An 11,844-nucleotide genomic window follows, 5' to 3' on the forward strand; every position below is an offset into this window, starting at 1 on the left:
CCAGGTACCATTATAGTAACTTTTATCTGAACCCTTTGCAACAATTCGACATCCTTCCTCAGGTAAGGAGCCCAAGACTTAACACAATACTCCAAATGTGCCCTAACCAGTAATCTATACAACAAAATTGTAACGTATTTAGACTTATATTCAATATCTCTCCAGATACAACCTAAAATACTGTTTGCCCCACCACAAACAACAGCACACTACATGGATGTCTTAAGAGACAATTAAACCAGGATTCTTTACATTCATAACGTTGTTAATGTTATTTCCATCCAAATTAGACTTATAATTTAAACTGTGATAACCCATATACACTATCTTTCATTTATTATAATTAAAACTTATCTGCCATTTATTTGCCCAACTCAGTAATTGATATAAACCCTTTTGCAAACCAGCAGTATCCTTTTGTAAGCTAGCAAAACCCAAGACTTTTATATCAACTGCAAGTTTAAGTAATTTATTGACCATTCTTTCAATTATGCCATTGAGGTAAATCAAAAAGACCATAGTCCTATGACTGAGTTATGAGGTACACCACTTGTGACATTAATCCAGTCTGACCAAACTCTATTTGTAATAACCCTCTGCTTTCTTCTATTCAGTCACTCTTCCATCCAATACGCTAACTTATCCTCCCGACGTATAGAGACAATCTTTTCACAAGTATTTCACGGATCGTCTTGTCCAATACTTCCTGAAAATTCAAACACACCAAATATACACATTTCCCCTCATCTACGAAGTAGTAATTTTATCAAAGAAAGAAGATTTGTAAGGCATCATTTTCCCTTTGTGAAACCAGGTTGACTATCCAGTAAAATTCTAAATTTTGTTAAATGATTTTGCAAAACATCTTTTATCAGACTTTCCAAAACGTTTCCAACAACTGATTTAAAGCTACTTTATCACTTCCTTTTCAAAGAGAAGTTACATAAGGCAACTTCCAACACTCTGGTACTTGCCCACTATTTCAAAGAATTAAACAAACTGGTAGCAAGTGGCTTACATATCCAATCTTTCTGACAGAAGAGCCTTGTCGTTCTTCAAACTTATCACTTTCCTTAACAAGCTCAGAATTAATTTAATCATCTTGTTTGATTTCATTTCTGTTCATCAACTGTTCAAGATGTAGAATACAGCTTGAATCTTAGTTGGTAAAACTGGAAGAAAAAAGCAGAATTTAATAACCAGTTATCACATAATCATCAGATACTGGCCTTCCTTTGTTATTCCTCAAGAATCTTATTTCCATTGTAACATTTTATTTACCCTCAACGTATTTAAATAAATCCTTGCTGTTAATGCTTACATTTTCATCCAAAGTTTTCTCATACAACATTTTTAATGTTTTAATTTTCTGTTTGAACGATTTTGTTTGTTTTGGAATTTCGCACAAAACAACTCGAGGGCTATCTATGCTAGCCGTCCCTAATTTAGCAGTGTAAGACTAGAGGGAAGGCAGCTAGTCATCACTACCCACCGCCAACTCTTGGGTTACTCTTTTACCAACGAATAGTGGGATTGACCGTAACATTATAACGCTCCCACGGCTGGGAGGGCGAGCATGTTTTGGCGCGACTCGGGCGCGAACCCGCGACCCTCAGATTACGAAGCGCATGCCTTAACGCGCTAGACCATGCCAGGCCCTGTTTGAACGAATTCCATTAAGTTCTATAATCTGCTAAATTTGTCATCTTAATCAATTTGTATTTTTCTGACTTGTGATATTTTTCTTTAATTTCATTTCTACTAAAGAATGATGTTTTTATAATTAACAGTGCTTTTGTTTGGATTATTACCATTACTACTTTTAAAATCAGAGCACCAGATAGTGTAATTTGTTAATAAATTTGATTCATTATTTTATTTAGATTATCAATTTCATAAGATCAAATCAACTGAATCAACTATTCAAATTTGAAGTGATTTTTTATTAATAATATGAAAAAAGTGAGTTTTTTATAGCAGTGGTTTGAATTTACATAAATCATTTGATTGTTTAATAAATAAGTTATTGAAAAAATACATAATATAGGAATAAGAGTTAAGTATGATCGGTTGGAAAAGTTAAAAATAATAATTAATATGAACATGTTTTGTGTGTTAATGATATTCTGGCACAAAACATATTTTGTATGTAAATCATAGTACAATCTTAGCTGTTACGTCACATTGAGGTATCTACTGTGTCCACCATGAGGAACAAATTTACCCTTGTCCCAACAGGACCCATATGTTTAAAGGGTCATCAAAATATGCTGTAAACTCTTTGTAATGTCTTTACAAAAAATACTTATAAGAGTCTTTTTGGATTTAAACCATCGATATATAATTATAATGTAGCAGGTAATTTAATGCTTATGGTAAAAATTAATCAATATGCTCTGTATCCTCTCTTCAACATTTTTATTGGAAATACAAAAAGAACCTGTATTTGCAACTCAAGAATAATGCTAATTTACACATACCATTTCTAAACATTCAATGTGCTAATCTACACGTACCATTTCTAAACATTCAGTGTGCTAATTTACACATACCATTTCTAAATATTCAATGTGCTAATTTACACATACCATTTCTAAACATTCAATGGATAATTGTTCAATAACTTATGTAATAGTAAACATTTGGATTCGATGCTATACTCTCTATTGCAGGATAAATAAACATATTAATTAAATTTAGGTTGGAAACTGCTCACTACGTTTTTGATTTACTTTGTAATTTTTATATTTAATTCCAAAACAATTTCAGTTAGTGGTATTTACTATATGATGTACTGTTGTTTTTGTATTTATATATACATTCTTGTTTTTATTATTACCCATAATCCTCTCCTCTATAGTATGGTTAAACACGATGCTTCTCGCACCCAAAATGAATAATATACGAAATGAGGTAAAGGTCAACTCTCCAGCAATCTCTTTTAAGACATTTTTTGACGATTTAAACTATCACAAGCTCTCTCCCCTCATAAGTTCTCGAGACTTATGTCAGGTTTGGGGTATGACAGATATTTTTTGCGTCTCCCAGTATCATCATTGAATCTCGGATTTTTCGCGTTCTATATAAGAGTTGTACAACTGAGGTAATCTGGCCTTAACCTGCTAGCAGTTTTCAATAATCTAAACAACCACAAAGTTCTCTGCGATGTAAAAATATTAAAAGTAGTTTTAATTGTTCTTACACTGGATGCCTTTCTATTGTTGTACTGTATTCACGTTATTTGATAGATTTTGATGCAATAAGTTCCTTTACTCCAAATATTATGCAGCTAGAATAGCTTGATAGTTACAGGTCGAAAGATTTGGGGTTTGAGACGCACTTACATTGAACAATCTTTGCACTTTTAGCTTCGAGTGAATTGTAACCATGACAGTAACCACACTGTGGGATCCAAAGTTTTTGGTTTTTGTCCTACTTACACCAAATATGCTTCTCCTTTCAGCCGTAGGGCGTTATAATGTGATAGTCAATTCCACTATTTGTTGGTAAAAGAATAGCTCAAGAGTTGGCGGTGGATGGTCATGACTATCTGCCTTCCCTCTAGTTTTATAATGCTAAATTAGGGACTGCTAGCGCAGATAGCCCTCGTGTAGTAAACAAACAAATCAAAGCTTTAGTAATGGCTGATACTAATGTTTTACTGCCTCAGTTTGACAATAATTAAACATTAGGTCTTGGATTTTCTATCCTGGCTCTTTAATCCACGTGTCTCACAAGGTGCCATTTAGGTTAAGGAAGAAAAAACAACCAGTGCACGAACCACTACAGCTTAGTATACAAAGTAAATTACTAATTACCATTCATTACCCTTCGACTGCTGATCTTTTAGTTTATCACGTGTTCTTTTTTCGTTTTCACTGTTTCTTCTTTTATCTATTATCTTGGCAATCATCATGTATCATTCTTTCATCTCCTAACATTACTATTAACTACAAATTCTCTTCTAACCTATTACGTTATCGTTTTACCACAAATTTCAGCAACAAGAAGAAGAGAAGCTAAGTAAAGTGACCTCAAAGGAAAAAAATTGATGAGGTGTCTAATATAGTTGTTCAACAAGCTGAAGAGAAAAGGCAGAAACAAAACGAGAAAATGGAAGCCATAACAAAAAGCAGGTTTGTTGGTTTCAAGAATTTTCTACAAAATCATTACGTTTTCCAGGCAAACATTTACAAAAACGTGTTCTTTATAATACCACTCTTAGCAATAAGCCGAATATTAGAATGAATTATTTCAGCGTCACGGGGTATAAGTCGAATTTATTCGATTTAAAATCATATCTTGTAGACTATTTAATTGTAGAGTTTCTGATGTGATACAATAGTTATAAACAGCTTAATCTCTTAATTGTTTGTGTTCGTTGATTTCTCTAATGATAAATGTTTGTTTGTTTTTGAATTTCGCGTAAAGCTACGCGAGCGCTATCTGCGCTAACCGTCCCTAATTTAGCAGTGTAAGACTACAGGGAAGGCAGCTAGTCATCACCACCCACCACTAAGTCTTGGGCTACTCTTTTACCAACGAATAGTGGGATTGACCGTTACATTATAACGCCCCCACGGCTGAGAGGGCAAGGATGTTCTGTGCGACGGAGATTCAAAGCCGCGACTCTCAGATTACGAGTCGAGCGCCTTAACCACATGGCCATGCCGGTATACATGAATTACCATAAATATTTCAGTTTATCCCACAACTTTCTAGTAGTTCACATAGTTTGACCACTTCTTTACAATGGATGTTAGAACAGACAAAAACATTAAATTATCCAATCTGATGAGCTCTCCAGCGGTATGGCTGCGGTTTTGCAATACCAGAAATCGGGTTTCGATACCAGTGACTGGCAGAACAAAGATAGCCCATTGTGTAACTTTGTGCTTAACTTCAAACAAGCAAACAAACCTATTTGATGGAATATGTCAGCTCTACCGGTAGGAAGCGGTATAAAAACGAGCCCCTGTTGCAAAGATTGAAACTGTGCTATTAACAAACTATGTTCAAAATCTCTCTCGGCATTGAGTAAAATATCATATTCAAGGAATTATTGATACTGTAACTAAAGTAACAGTTTCATTTGTGTATCATTCTATTAAAATTCCACAAGTTTTTTTAATGAGCATAATGCTTGACTTGGTAAGAACTGATAGCATAATTTACATTTCACGGTCATTTTATATTCGTTTTGTTTCCAGTAAGATCAGCTCGTGTCGTTAAGCGTGGGCAGGAATCTTTTTAACTGCTCAGGAATGCGGAATGGAACATTTTTTACCTAACTGAAAATACTTCCTTTTTCCTATTATCGTCAAACTAAATTAAGAATGCAGCAACATTTAATAAGGTGATTTTGATAAATCGTGCGTGGGAAAGTGTTGTTACAACCTAGTTACTTAAAGTTCAAACAGATTTTATATATTTTTAAAGATTTAGCTGAATTAACAATTAAGAAATTATTATTGATTAAAAATACTAGTAATAATTGCTCAACTTTTACGTTTTAAATTAATATTAATAATTATGCTTGTTTTTGAATTTCGTGCAAAGCTACACGAGGGCTATCTGCGCTAGCCGTCCCTAATTTAGAAGTGTGAGGCTAGAGGGAAAGCAGCTAATCATCACCACCCACCGCCAACTCTTGGGCTACTCTTTTACCAACGAATAGTGGAATTGGCCGTCACATTATAACGTCCACACGGCTGAAAGGACGAGCATGTTTGGTGTGACGGGGATTCGAACCCGCGACTTTCAGTTTACGAGACAAGCGCCTTAACCACCCGGCCATGCTGGGCCAAATAATTATGTACAGCTTGAGTTAGATTTTATTCTACAGTTATCACTAACTTCCTTTGTATTATTTCTTTAAAGCCCACCAGTGGCTCAGTGGTACGTCTGCGGACTTACAACGCTAAAAACCGAGTTTCGATACTCGTGGTGGGCAGAGCACAGATAGCCTATTGTGTAGCTTTGTGCTTAATTCAAAACAACAACAAACAATAATTTCTTTAAAACTATTATATATTATAAAGATATAATAAAATGTGAAATAATCGCACTTTCATTTTCGGCTTTTCCCCAGTGGCACATTGGAATGTCTGCAGACTCACACCACCAGAAATCTGGTTTCGATACCCGTGGTGGCAGAGTACAGATAGCTAATTGTGTAGCTTAATTCTAAACAAACAAACTTTCATTTTCGTTATTCACCGATAAAAACTGTTTGAAAAACATAAATAAGTGGTTGATTGAAGCTAGTGATAAAAAATAAATATTGTGGTTAAATATATATATATATCATAGTCAGAGCAGATTCTGAAGAAAAAAGCGATTCATAGAAGCTCACTGAGTTTCCAGGCATCTTCTGGATTCTTACTGAGTTTCCAGGCATCTTCTGAATTCTCACTGAGTTTCCAGGCATCTTCTGGATTCTCACTGAGTTTCCAGGCATCTTCTGGATTCTCACTGAGTTTCCAGGCATCTTCTTCTGGATTCTCACTGAGTTTCCAGGCATCTTCTGAATTCTCACTGAGTTTCCAGGCATCTTCTGAATTCTCACTGAGTTTCCAGGCATCTTCTGGATTCTCACTGAGTTTCAAGGCATCTTCTGTATTCTCACTGAGTTTCAGGCATCTTCTGGATTCTCACTGAGTTTCCAGGCATCTTCTGGATTCTTACTGATAAATTATGATAATGGTTGAGTTATATATTGAGAGGATATTTAATAAATCATGTCATGAATATAAAAGACAACCTTAATACTTTTCGTGTACTTTTATTGGTGGGATACACATGTTGGATCGTACATAGTAAACCTATGTTTACTTTTGTGAAAACACTCTGCAGAGAAGAATCAACCCAAGTAGTATGGTGAGTTACATTGAAACTGAAATGCATTGAGGATCCGAACTGTTGTTTTAAGGACTAGTAGTTCACACTACAGGAAGTTAGGCGTTTTAGCAATAAAATTAGAGAAATAAACTACCTTCATTTTTCTGATAATAATAAAACACTTGTTATATATGTCAACGTTTCGCCAATATAGCCTCATAAGAATTCGTAGTGCAAGAGCTTTTACAAGTATTTGTACTACTAGTCCTAATGAAGTCGTAATGGCCAGACGTTAGCAGAAATTGTTTATAATTATTATCAGTTGGCTTTTTCCACTTGCATTGCTAAAAATATTTAGAAAAAATACTGTTTAAAAAGAAACTGACGGTAATATTCTGTAAATCTAAGGTAAAATAATCTTACAATGACCAAGACAGCCTTATTTCCTTTCAATTACCATTTTCGGACTGTGATGGCCTATACATGAGACTGTTGTATTAAAAACATCAATATTAAACGCGATATTAGTTGAAGACTATATTTTAAGTTGACGGTAGTTATAATAACTGTAAGAAACTAACGAATCATAGGTAAAAAAAACAGTTTTCAGCGTATAATTCCACAGATTTACTGCTGTGCTATTAGGGGCCATTTTATACTAAGAAAGCGACCTTAAAATTTCGGTAGAATAGCCATATTGAAAAGCTCATTATTATTATTTATTGATTTGTTTTTTTATTTATGGGAGTGATTTGTGAAATATAAGTATATTTAGGCTAAGACCTTAAAGGAATATTTTTATTTGTTTTATTGTGTTTCACACAAATATTGTATTATATATTGTTTCTATTCAACTTGTAGTTGCTAATAGATATTTTATAATAAAGATGAGCATTCTTGCAAATCTTGCAAAAATATTGGTAGAGCCCCCGAAGAAGAAATACATACTACAATGAACATGCCTACATTCTCCAAATATAGTTGTGAACACCTCTATGAAATGACTTTTATCATTATTGTGTTATTTTCTAAGATCGATGAATGGATGATATTGTATAAGTAAGATAAATGTAAGAAAATACTTTAAAATTTGGCAGATAATCCTTAAAAAGGTCTGCTTTCCGTTACTAATTAATTTTTGTTGTAAAAAAGCCTTTTGGTAACCAATGCAACTTAATCAAAAGGAGAGAATAGAACATATTTGAAAAAGCTGGGAAATCTGACGATCCTTATATAACTAAGGAGAAAAAAGTTTTTTTTGTTTTTTTTTCATTTCACACAAAGCTACTCGAGGGCTATCTGCGCTAGCCGTCCCTAATTTAACAGTATAAGACTAGAGGAAAGCAGCTAGTCATCACCACCCACCGCCAACTCTTGGCCTACTCTTATACCAACTAATAGTGGGATTGACTGTCACATTATAATGACCCCACGGCTGAAAGGGCGAGCATGTTTGGTGTGACCGGGATTCGAACCCCTATCCTCGGATTACGAGTCGAACTCCTTAACCCACCTGGCCATGCTGGGTCTAGGAAAAAAAAGACCTCGATGAATCTATGTACAAAAAATATAGGAAATTTTCAAAAAATATTGTTACTATGAAACATGGATTTCTTTCACCTTGAATTACTGTCGTTAACATATCAAGTGTCTTTGAAACGGATTAAGTAAAAATGTGATGTCAAGTACAGTGCCGTTTCGCATATGAGTGTTGTATTGCACTAAAGAATAATTGTACATGTTAAGGAAGCAGGTGGAAAACTAGATACAAAAAATATCAATACCGTCAGAAAAATAGGTTATGATTAACCATTTTAGCATCGGTTGGTTTTGTAAAAATTTTGTACTATATAATGAAGTGTTTAATTAGGCTTAGTCATGTACTTCAATTGCTTTAGGCCTAATGATTTAATAGAACTGGTTTAGATGGGATATTTCTTTTCGATTGATCATTCAGTGTTTCTTTCAAAGGTCTTCAAGTAGTTTGCTGTTAATGATATTCTTTTCTTCTTTTGTGTAATGTTTTAATACTATATATATATATATATATATATATTATTCATACTATTTTGGTCCTGATGGTTAAGGAACTCAATTTGCAATCTAAGAGTCACGAGTTGGAATCTTGTCCACGAATACGATCGTTTTGTCAGCAGTGAGGATGTAATAATGTTACAGTCAATCTGAAAATTCATTGATTAAAAATAGTCCAATAGTTGGTTCCTCCATCTTCAGTCTGTGGCTTCAAAATTAATGAAGATAGCTCTCTTGTAAGTTAACGCGAAATTCAAAGCAAACAAAACGTACTCCGAGTATTTTTCTTTTTGGTCACCAAGATATTTTCATTGGGAAGTAAAACAAACCAAACCAATGTTTATTAAACCGAATAGTCATTCTTTCTTTTCAGGAATTATGTAAATTTATTTTTGAGTTTGTTGTTCTTTTATAGGGAGAAACGTCTTGAGGCATTACAGAATAAACTTCGCGCACATGATGAAAGAGCTCAAAAAGTTCGCCAGCGAAAGAAATCTCTCAGCAAAGTTCCAACTATTCCAGAAGATCAGGAGCTGATGGACCGCTTTCACTGGGGCTTCGGTGAAGAAGAGAAAACTTGTTAATTTCGTAGCGTCGTAATATGAAAGATGGTCTTCTAATTCTACAGTAATTTATAAAACAAATCACCTGTATTCGAGTCATCATTTATCAGTTAATTAAGTTACAATAACACAGTTTTTAAAAGAAATGAATTTAAAAAGCGCCACAGTTAATGTTGACAGCTTTCTATACGAACCACGTATTTTCAGATATGCTTTTGTAAAAAAATACACAATTATGTTATAAAACATATGTTGAAACACATTTCTGATTTTTTTTTTACATGAGCATGTAAATATCGAATGTTATATCTCACGATCTTTTCAGATTATTTTGCAGACTGTAACATGAATATACTCGATATATTTACAGATGATTGTGAAGTCCATAAAAATACGTCGGTGTGTTTACAGATCATTGTGCAGGCGATAAGAATAAATAAGTCAGTATTTTCACACAGTATTGTATAAGTCATGAGATAAATGTGTCATTATGTTTACAGATTATTGTGCAGGACATAATATGAAATATGCCAGTATTTTGTGTAAGCTATAAGATAAAATACTCACCGTTTACAGACTGCCGTGCAGGCGCAAAATGAAAGACGTCTACAAATGTTGTTTGTTCAATATATTTGTTGTTTTGTGTAATTGATGTTTCACAGAATGTGACTACAAAGGCACAAACATTTTCAGTTGTAATAGTTTCATACTTTCAAATGAAAAAAAGCACACGAAATCTTTAAACCTAAGTCGAGGATAGATAAATATTTTGTTTCTACTCATGATACTTTACCCCCCCAGTGACTCAGCGGTATGCCTGCGGACTTACAACGCTAAAAACCGGGTTTCGATACCCGTAGTAAGCAGAGCACAGATAGCCCATTGTGTAGCTTTGTGCTTAATTCAAAACGATAGCAATAATCAGGACACTTTTCATAAGAGAACACATAAAATGTTTATTTAAGTATAATTTTAATAATAAATAACGTACATGATTAAATAACCACAAGAAACTTTATCAGATTTGAACGGTAGCGTTTTGTCATTAACTTTATTTTAGGTTGTGTTAACACTGTCTGCATTAACTATATAACCAATTACTGGGAAAGTAGGTAAAATGTTTTTTTTTCTTTAAACTATGTTTTTGAAGCTGAAACCTAGTTTAACTTGATGTTTCCATAAAAGTGGGATTTTCTCAACTCGTTATAGAGGATTGAATTGAAACATAACAATTTTTGAGCACATAGTTGCCATATGTATTATTTCTTATGCGTAATAAATATACAAAAACTTACAGGTTTTATATATTTTCAATACTTTCACAAAACTTCTTGGTAAGTGAAAACCAAGTCCTTCTATTTCAACATTTTTTTTCTTCTATCAGCAGACACTTTGATTCCATCCCTCGGAGGTACAGCAGTAAGTCTAAGTTCTTAAGACATTAATATCCGGAGTTCAAGTCCCCGCGGTAGACACAGCAGATAGCCCAAACCTTTAATTCAATATTTTGTAGAGGGCGCTGTGAGCCCAATAGCTTCTGATGGATTATTATTTTTTTACATCTTTCTCTTCTGTTAGTCAGCTGAATTAGATAGAATTTTCCTACTTTTCCTATTTAATTTTGAATATTATCAAACCAAAGTGATATAAACTTATATCTTTAACCTTATTAGTGGTACAAGTTTTCTTTATTAAGGGCCCGGCATAGCCAAGCGTGTTAAAGCGTTTGACTCCTAATCCGATGGTCGCAGGTTCGAATTCCAAACATGTTCGCCCTTTCAGCCATGGGGGCGTTATAATCTGATGGTCAATTCCACTATTCGTTGGTAAAAGAGTAGCCCAAGAGTTGGCGGTGGATGGTGATGACTAGCTGCCTTCCCTCTAGTCTTACACTGTTAAATTAGGGACGGCTAGCACAGATAACCCTCGAGCAGCTTTGCGCGAAATTAAAAACAAACAATTCTTTATTAAAGTAGAGCGGCCATCAGTCATATATTCAGATAATTTTCTTTCTGCCGGGGTAAAAAAAAAACCGATGGTCTTACAGATGACTCGTAGAGCTTTTGGAAAGTTGTTTTTATTTCTTTTGGTCATTGCTTCTGTTTTCTGCCAAACTTACTAACCGCTAGATAAGGTATGATCCCAGAATCATTGAAAAGCTTGCATTCTTGACACTTCATAAAAGTGTTATATGATCCCTGTTTTACTGGGACGTCTGGTAACTATGTACAAATCAATGTTGAATGACTTACATGAAAAACTTTGACATCCAAAATCTAAACGATTCACTTCCGAGAAATCAGCAGGAAGATCTGTATATTTTGTTACAAACAGTGAGTTACTGGACATTGTTACTAGGACAACTTCTGATGGGTGCATTCTTGTTACGTCACTTTTATGATATTAC

The 11,844-nt window shown here is 34.2% G+C and overlaps 1 protein-coding gene across 2 annotated transcripts in view; it reads left to right on the forward strand.

Moving 5' to 3' along the window:
• Window positions 1–10,996, forward strand: part of LOC143235449 (uncharacterized) — a 31,902-nt gene extending 20,906 nt beyond the window's left edge. The window contains exons 5-6 of one of the 2 annotated variants that reach the window (XM_076473641.1): window positions 4,002–4,136; window positions 9,290–10,991. The gene's annotated coding sequence lies outside the window, so the exon portion shown is untranslated. Of the gene's footprint in view, window positions 1–4,001; window positions 4,137–9,289 lie in introns of both variants that reach the window. The other variant, XM_076473642.1, reaches the window with a different exon arrangement.
• The last annotated feature ends 848 nt before the right edge of the window (window positions 10,997–11,844 follow it).

Source organism: Tachypleus tridentatus, chromosome 12, assembly GCF_004210375.1.
Source record: "Tachypleus tridentatus isolate NWPU-2018 chromosome 12, ASM421037v1, whole genome shotgun sequence".
NCBI lineage: Eukaryota > Metazoa > Arthropoda > Merostomata > Xiphosura > Limulidae > Tachypleus > Tachypleus tridentatus.